Here is a 6,933-nt window from a genome sequence, read left to right as displayed (position 1 = left end):
AAATATACATTTTTTACACATAGACAAGGTGAGTAAATATAAGTCTAGATACCTTTTCTAATTATTATCCTTTGTCCAAAGTGCAATCTTGGAATTTAACTCTGGATTTATTGAAAATTTGAAATATTCATTCTCACTTTTAAAAATAAATGTTTGATTAAAATACTCATGTGAATTCAAATATTCATCCTTTACACATGGGAAAAGAGTTTCAATATAAAAGACCTAGGGATTGACTTTATTATAATGTAATGGAAAATAAGATACTCATTATAATAAATAGACCTATATACATCAACATGTGTACTTGAATGTGCACAAATACACACAAATGTATAGTTGTGATCTTATCTATCATAATATTTTAAATAGGAAATGTGTTGAGTTCTACTTCATAAAGATTATCAAACTTTATTACAATAAAAATCAAAATATATTACAATAATTTTTAATTCAATAGTAAATTATACTTGTGTAAATTAACAGTCAATCAAGTTTTAATCTACAAAGTGCAACTTAAATTTGTAATGAAATAACTTTTTCATGAAAAATTGTGATTAATAGTGCAATCTTTTGAAAATAGTTTTGGAGGATGGAATATGAAGAGGAAAAAACTAGTTTAAAATAATCAAAACTATAGGAGGACACATTCTTTTTTATTGCATTGACTCTAGGTGGGAGAAATCTAATTATTGAAAGTCACAATTAGCATTTTGAATATTTGAATAGTTGAAGTATCATTATCTATGTGTTGTGAATGAGATGAACTAAATAAAATTAATAATCTCCTAAAGAATCTACATTGGATGCATTAAATTTTACAATGAGCTAGATTATAAAGTAACATTAAAAATGAAATCATTTAAGGATTGATGTATGAAAGCATAATTTGAGATTTAAAATTGCTTAAAGGTAAGACAATGTTTTCAATTAATGTTTGAAATTGTTATTTGAAATAGTTTTGAAATTATTTTATGTAAACATTATAAAAACACACTTCTCTACTGTACTTAACCAACGTCTTCTAACTTGGACAACTAAAACATCATTACACTAAGACTTTATTTCTAAGTAAAAATATTAAATAGTTGAAATTGACTTACTTTTTCTAAACTTAATTTTTTCCTTAATAGATAATATTTAAGAATAGCTTGTGGTTATCTAGCCAATTATTTAGACAACTTACAAAAGAGAACTTAATTTTTTCTCTATAAAAGAATCTCCTAGATAAATTATCTAAATGACTGACTTATAAGTTATCTAAATAAGTAACTGACTTATAAATTATCTAAATAAATAACTGGCTTATAAATTATGTAAATACATGACTTATAAGTTATCTAAATAAGTAACCAGATAAAAGTATCCCATTATAAATTATCTAAATAACTGACAAGATAGCGACTATCCCCCTTCTGACCTTGCCCCTACCGCATAGGTAAGAATGGGTTGACTTGCTTTCCACATAACCGGACGCAATGACTCTATTTATAAAGGACGAGGAAGGACAATTATAATACATTTCCAAAAGTCCTCTGCTCGAAAGAGGTGTTGTTCGAAATGACGTCGTGGTGACGCTACATCATTAGACTCAAGCTTAATGAGAATACTGTCATTTAATTGCTTGTCGTACGCTGCCTTCTTTGGAATTGAGTGAGAGAAAAACACGTTCATTTATTGGGTTCGGAATATCCTTTAAAAATCAGATGTAGGATGAGAGATGGTCGAAAGAGAGACATTATAATAATGGAAGCATTTGTGTGTTTATCTCGGATTTTAATCAGCTTGCAGAGCAGGTAGATGGTGAGGTTGACCATTATCGCGATCTGCAGTTGGTGGAGAAGATAGCAGCACGTTGCGCTTCACTTGCGGAGGAGATGAGTAATCAAAGTACAAGGTGTTCAAATGCTGCGCGGGCCGAGAAGTTTACAGGGCTAATGTAGTCTGCAAACGCAACCAGAAATCAAAAGCGAGGCTGTTACTGTTCTTGACACGGGATAAGCCAGGCGGGTCTATCGATCCCATCCTATTTCAATTGACCTCCAATGTGCAGAACGGCAAGAAGGAGAAGCCTATAAATGCCAATCAAACCATGAGGCTTTCATCATCAATGTGGCGCTTGAAAGAGAAAGAGAGAGATAAAGATATAAGTAGTGAGAATGTCGCTGGGGAATGGAATTGGGTGTGTCTGGGCTGCGACGCTCGTGGTGTTGAGCATATGGGTCTGGAGCGCAGCCGGGCAACTGGCAGTGAAGGTGGGGAGATGGAATCTTCTGGTAGAGAAGGGCGGGGTGTCGGCCATGCACATGGTCACCACGTACAAGAACACGGTGGTCATGTTCGACAGGACCAACTTCGGGCCCTCGCAGCTGCTGCTAGCGAATGGGACGTGCCGTGACAATCCGCAGGACCAGTACCTGACCCACGACTGCTATGCTCACTCCATCGAGTACAACATCGCCACCAACACCATCAGGCCGCTCATGATCTTCACTGACACCTGGTGCTCCTCTGCTGCTTTCGCTGCCAACGGTACCCTCGTTCAGACTGGCGGGTGGCGGGACGGAGCAACAGATATCCGCTACTTTGTTCCTTGCTCCGACGCCTCCTGCGACTGGGATAACTCTACGCCTGTCAAGCTTCTCAACAACCGCTGGTACGCCGCCAACCAGATCCTTCCCGACAACCGCATCATCGTCGTCGGGGGCACGGGCGTGTTTAACTACGAGTTCGTTCCCAGGAAGGCCGGGGAGGGAACTTACAACCTGCCCTTCCTCACCCAGACCCGAACCAGCTCCTCAGTGGAGAACAACCTATATCCCTTCCTCCACCTCTCCTCCGACGGCAACCTCTTCATCTTCGCCAACAAGGACTCCATTCTCCTCGACTACAAGAACAACGTCGTGCTGAAGACATTCCCCACGATGCCCGGCGACGGCCCGCGGAACTACCCTTCCACGGGGTCCTCCGTGATGCTGCCGCTCTCGGCCTCCGATGGGTTTACCAAGGTGGAAATCCTCGTCTGCGGTGGCTGCCCCGACGATGGCTACGCCGCCGCCAAGGCCGGCAACTTCACGGCCGCCCTGCGCAGCTGTGGAAGAATGGTCATCTCGGACGCCAACCCCTCGTGGAGCATGGAGGACATGCCCGGGCCAAGGACCATGTCGGACATGCTCATTCTCCCCAACGGTGAGATTCTCATCATCAACGGAGCGGCGAGGGGTGTGGCCGGGTGGGACATGGCCGACACACCCGTCTTCACGCCCTACCTCTACAGACACAGCCTCCCTGCCACCCAGAAGCGCTGGTACGTTCTCGCGGCTACCGCTATTGCCCGAATGTACCACTCCACTGCCAATGTCCTGCCTGATGGCAGAGTTATGGCCGGTGGCTCCAACCCCCACTTCGATTACAAATTCACCGGAACGCAATTCCCCACGGAGCTCCGGTTGGACGCCTACAGCCCTTACTATCTGGAGAGCGTCTACGCCGTCCTCCGCCCCAAGATCATCACGGTCTCTGCCCCTGCACCCAACGTCGCCTACGGCGCCACCTTCACCGTCACCTTCTCCGTCGCCTACGGTCTCACCAGCAGCAACGTGGTAAAGTTCAACGTCTACGCCCCGCCCTTCACGACCCATACCACCTCCATGAGCCAGAGGATGCTCTCCCTCTCCACATCCACACCCCTCGCCGCCCCAAACTCCAACACCGTCTATTCCTTCACGGTCACCGCTCCCCCATCGGCCGTCGCTGCTCCTCCCGGGTACTACATGTTCTTCGTCGTCAACGGCGAGATCCCGAGCGCTGGCCAGTGGCTCCACTTCTCCTAGAATTGCCACCATGCACCGAATAGAATGTGGTATTCCATTCTCTAATAACAGTGCAGCTGCGCATAATGCAAAGATAACATGTATGGCAACCTTTTAATAAAACAAATGATGAAGCATGTCGATTCTTTCTGTGAATGTGCTTCATGAGGCTTCCACAATTCCTCTCTGCATGGCGTGCTTGATTTCGAATACATCTGAATACATTAATATACCACGTATACTTTTATATTTCAATTTGGCATCTTACATGTTTTGCATATTTTACCACAACGAACATATATCTGTAATTGTAAAAAGGTGGGTTGATGCAGCAGGTCAATTTCAACTCACATAGAAATTAATAATTCCATAACAGAATATAGAATTCAAAAACTTTCAATTCATCATTCCTTCCAAAAATTGCTTCTATATGGTTCTTAAATTCTATTAAATAACACTAATACAAAAAATAGGAAATTTCAGAAATTTGGCAGATTTCGACAACAAGAGAAATATGCCATTTTTGATAAGTTCTTAAAAACCCCGGAAAGCAATTTTGAAGATTCCTAAATCTACCCTTTAATCTAAAAAGGTGAATTGCCAACTAATCTCCAAAATTTAGAAAGAAATTTCAAAGTTATTACAAACCCAAAAAATCAAAAAAACACCTAAGCTATTTAAAAGTGAAATTCGGAGGTCAAGATGGAATATCTGGCTCTCAAAAAAATAGTCGAAACAACCCCAACAAAGCTAGCTTAGCTGGAATCCACCTCAACTATATATTTTTAAAAAAACCTAGAAAAATCTAAGAAAACTCATATTCAAGTCAAAAGTTGTGACTCTCCAAACTCCCTGCATCAATAGGGAACTAATCCTTGTTTCACTAAATTAATTTTTATAACCATGTATTTCTAATTTTAAAATAAATTAATTTTTTAGTCGTTAATTCTTCTTTTGGATTGCCAAGCTTGTATTTTCCTAGGGGTGTATTTGTTTTTTAATTAAAAAAATATTAAAAATATAATATCTTCTTAATTTTTGAAAAAGTTTCGGTCTTTTTTCAACTGCTCCTCTCTTGCATGATCACCCTTAAACATCACACACTAAATCAATTTTGATTTTTTAAGACTTTTAGTTTAGGAATCAAGACTTAGTTTGTGATGATTAAGTTGTCCCTTGTTGGCATCAGCTTGTACATACTATGAACACAACAAGTCATAGTTTTCTAGCTAAATGTCTCTGATAATGGCAGTATTATTATGTATTTTGGCACCGTCATAACCTATGATGCTTTGTGTGATGTCTAGTGTTGGTGGATTCTGCCAGAACTTTCAGCAACCAGTTGGAATCCAAATACTTCACAAGTAACGGTGGTCATTTTCTAGAAACGACAACGAATGGAGAAGCAAGAGATTGTTCCTCACTTGGCCAATTTTCAAGATGAAATTTGCAATAGAACATAAATACAACCAAGCTTAACCGACACACTGGAACCATTGACTAATATTGGGTAGGAGTGGGCCTAGCCACTCTTAGCTAATAGCTTGGGGCCACTGTTATGCATTGGTCTTATGGTATTGGTTAAGAGTGGTTGAGCCTACTCCTAACCACTATTAGTCAATGGTTCGAGTGTGTCGGTTAAGCCACTCGCATAAATACAGGTAGTGTGTAAAATTTCATTCATCCCCAATTTGAACAAAAGAATCAGGGAATACTAAAGCAAGTCTGGCCCCTCCACTGTTTTTTAACTCCTTTTCAAATCCGCAACTCTTTTCATCTATCTGTGTGCTCAATATGCTTTATATACTAATTTGAAAATGTTTGGAAAAAGTTCTAATTTTTTTATTCTTCTAAAATGGCCCATTCATTTGTCTTCCTTGACTTTTAATTCAAACTTGTTTTTTAATTGTAAAAGTCTTGCCCACATTTTGGGGGTGGGTAAACACACTCTTATTTAGAAACGCAATGGTTCTAAATATATTATCTCAGTGATAATATTAGTATACTAAGTTCTATCAAACTTTTAATTAATATTGTTAGTTGTAATTGTTAATAAATATATAATTTTTTCCATTATACAACATAAGGATTTGTAGGTCAATTTCAAAGTATAATATATTATTAAGTTTCTTATGACAAGTAATAAAAATATATAATCTAAATTATTTATGATAAACAATAAAGAAATTATTTTGATAATTCAAATTGTAGTAACTATTTAGTTTTTCTTTCATAATTAAGATGAATAATTTTGTACAAGAGTAAGTAAAAATAATTTAAAATGAAGTAAAAATCAATGAGCTACTAGTTTTATTTTAACGTAAAAATATTATTTTCAATCTTTTTTGGAAGGTTCAACCCTCATCTCTTTTAGATGTTGGGGGCTCATTGTGAGCCTTTCAACTTCACCATTAGATTCTTTTACTATTTTTAAATTGTAAATAAATTATTAGTAAGTTTTGAATTTATTTATATACCATTTTAATTTTTAAATTTGAAAAATAAAAATAATTGAGATAAAATATAAAAAAAATTTCATATATTTATTATTTTTCTTCCTAAATATTGTTAACATGATATTTTTCATATTTTTTGTCTTATTATATTGTTCTTGTATTCTTCATCTTTTATAAATATTATTAATGATTTGACCATGCTATTTATTTAGTTTCTAAATTAAAAAATTACTTGAGAAAGCAATAAATGATTTATTCTTAATTGAATTCAAAATAATGAACAACATTCTAGTTTAATTATTATAGGAAATTATATCTAGTTAAAGGAAAAGTTAACTCACACCAATTCAAATTCAAAGAAATCTTCATACGGTGCTCGAATGTAAGCCTCATGCTTGACCCATTGAATATCACCACAATATAATAATCTAAAACACTTCTCAAATCCTATTCCATTTATAAATTCTTATAAATTAATATTATTCAAGTTCTTGGCATTAGCACCACTATTGTAAATTGAGTTGTTAACACCTCACAGTATGTGTTGTACAATGACAACTACCACCTACTCCCATAACTTCAAACCGTTGCTCAACGAAGGGACTCAAGCTCTCCTAGAGCTCTCGTTCTTAGTTATAGGGGATTTTCATCTTACTAACAATATA

The 6,933-nt window shown here is 37.4% G+C and overlaps 1 pseudogene; it reads left to right on the top strand.

Moving 5' to 3' along the window:
• The first annotated feature begins 2,159 nt into the window (after positions 1 to 2,159).
• On the top strand, positions 2,160 to 3,833 carry LOC149547037 (aldehyde oxidase GLOX pseudogene; annotated as a pseudogene).
• Positions 3,834 to 6,933: the final 3,100 nt, after the last annotated feature.

The sequence above is a fragment of the Cupressus sempervirens genome, chromosome 7, assembly GCF_028749045.1.
Source record: "Cupressus sempervirens isolate cs-2001-9-10 chromosome 7, ASM2874904v1, whole genome shotgun sequence".
NCBI classification, from domain to species: Eukaryota; Viridiplantae; Streptophyta; class Pinopsida; order Cupressales; family Cupressaceae; genus Cupressus; species Cupressus sempervirens.
The sequence above is the reverse complement of the archived record's forward strand: the minus strand, read 5'-3'. Positions and strand labels throughout refer to the sequence as shown.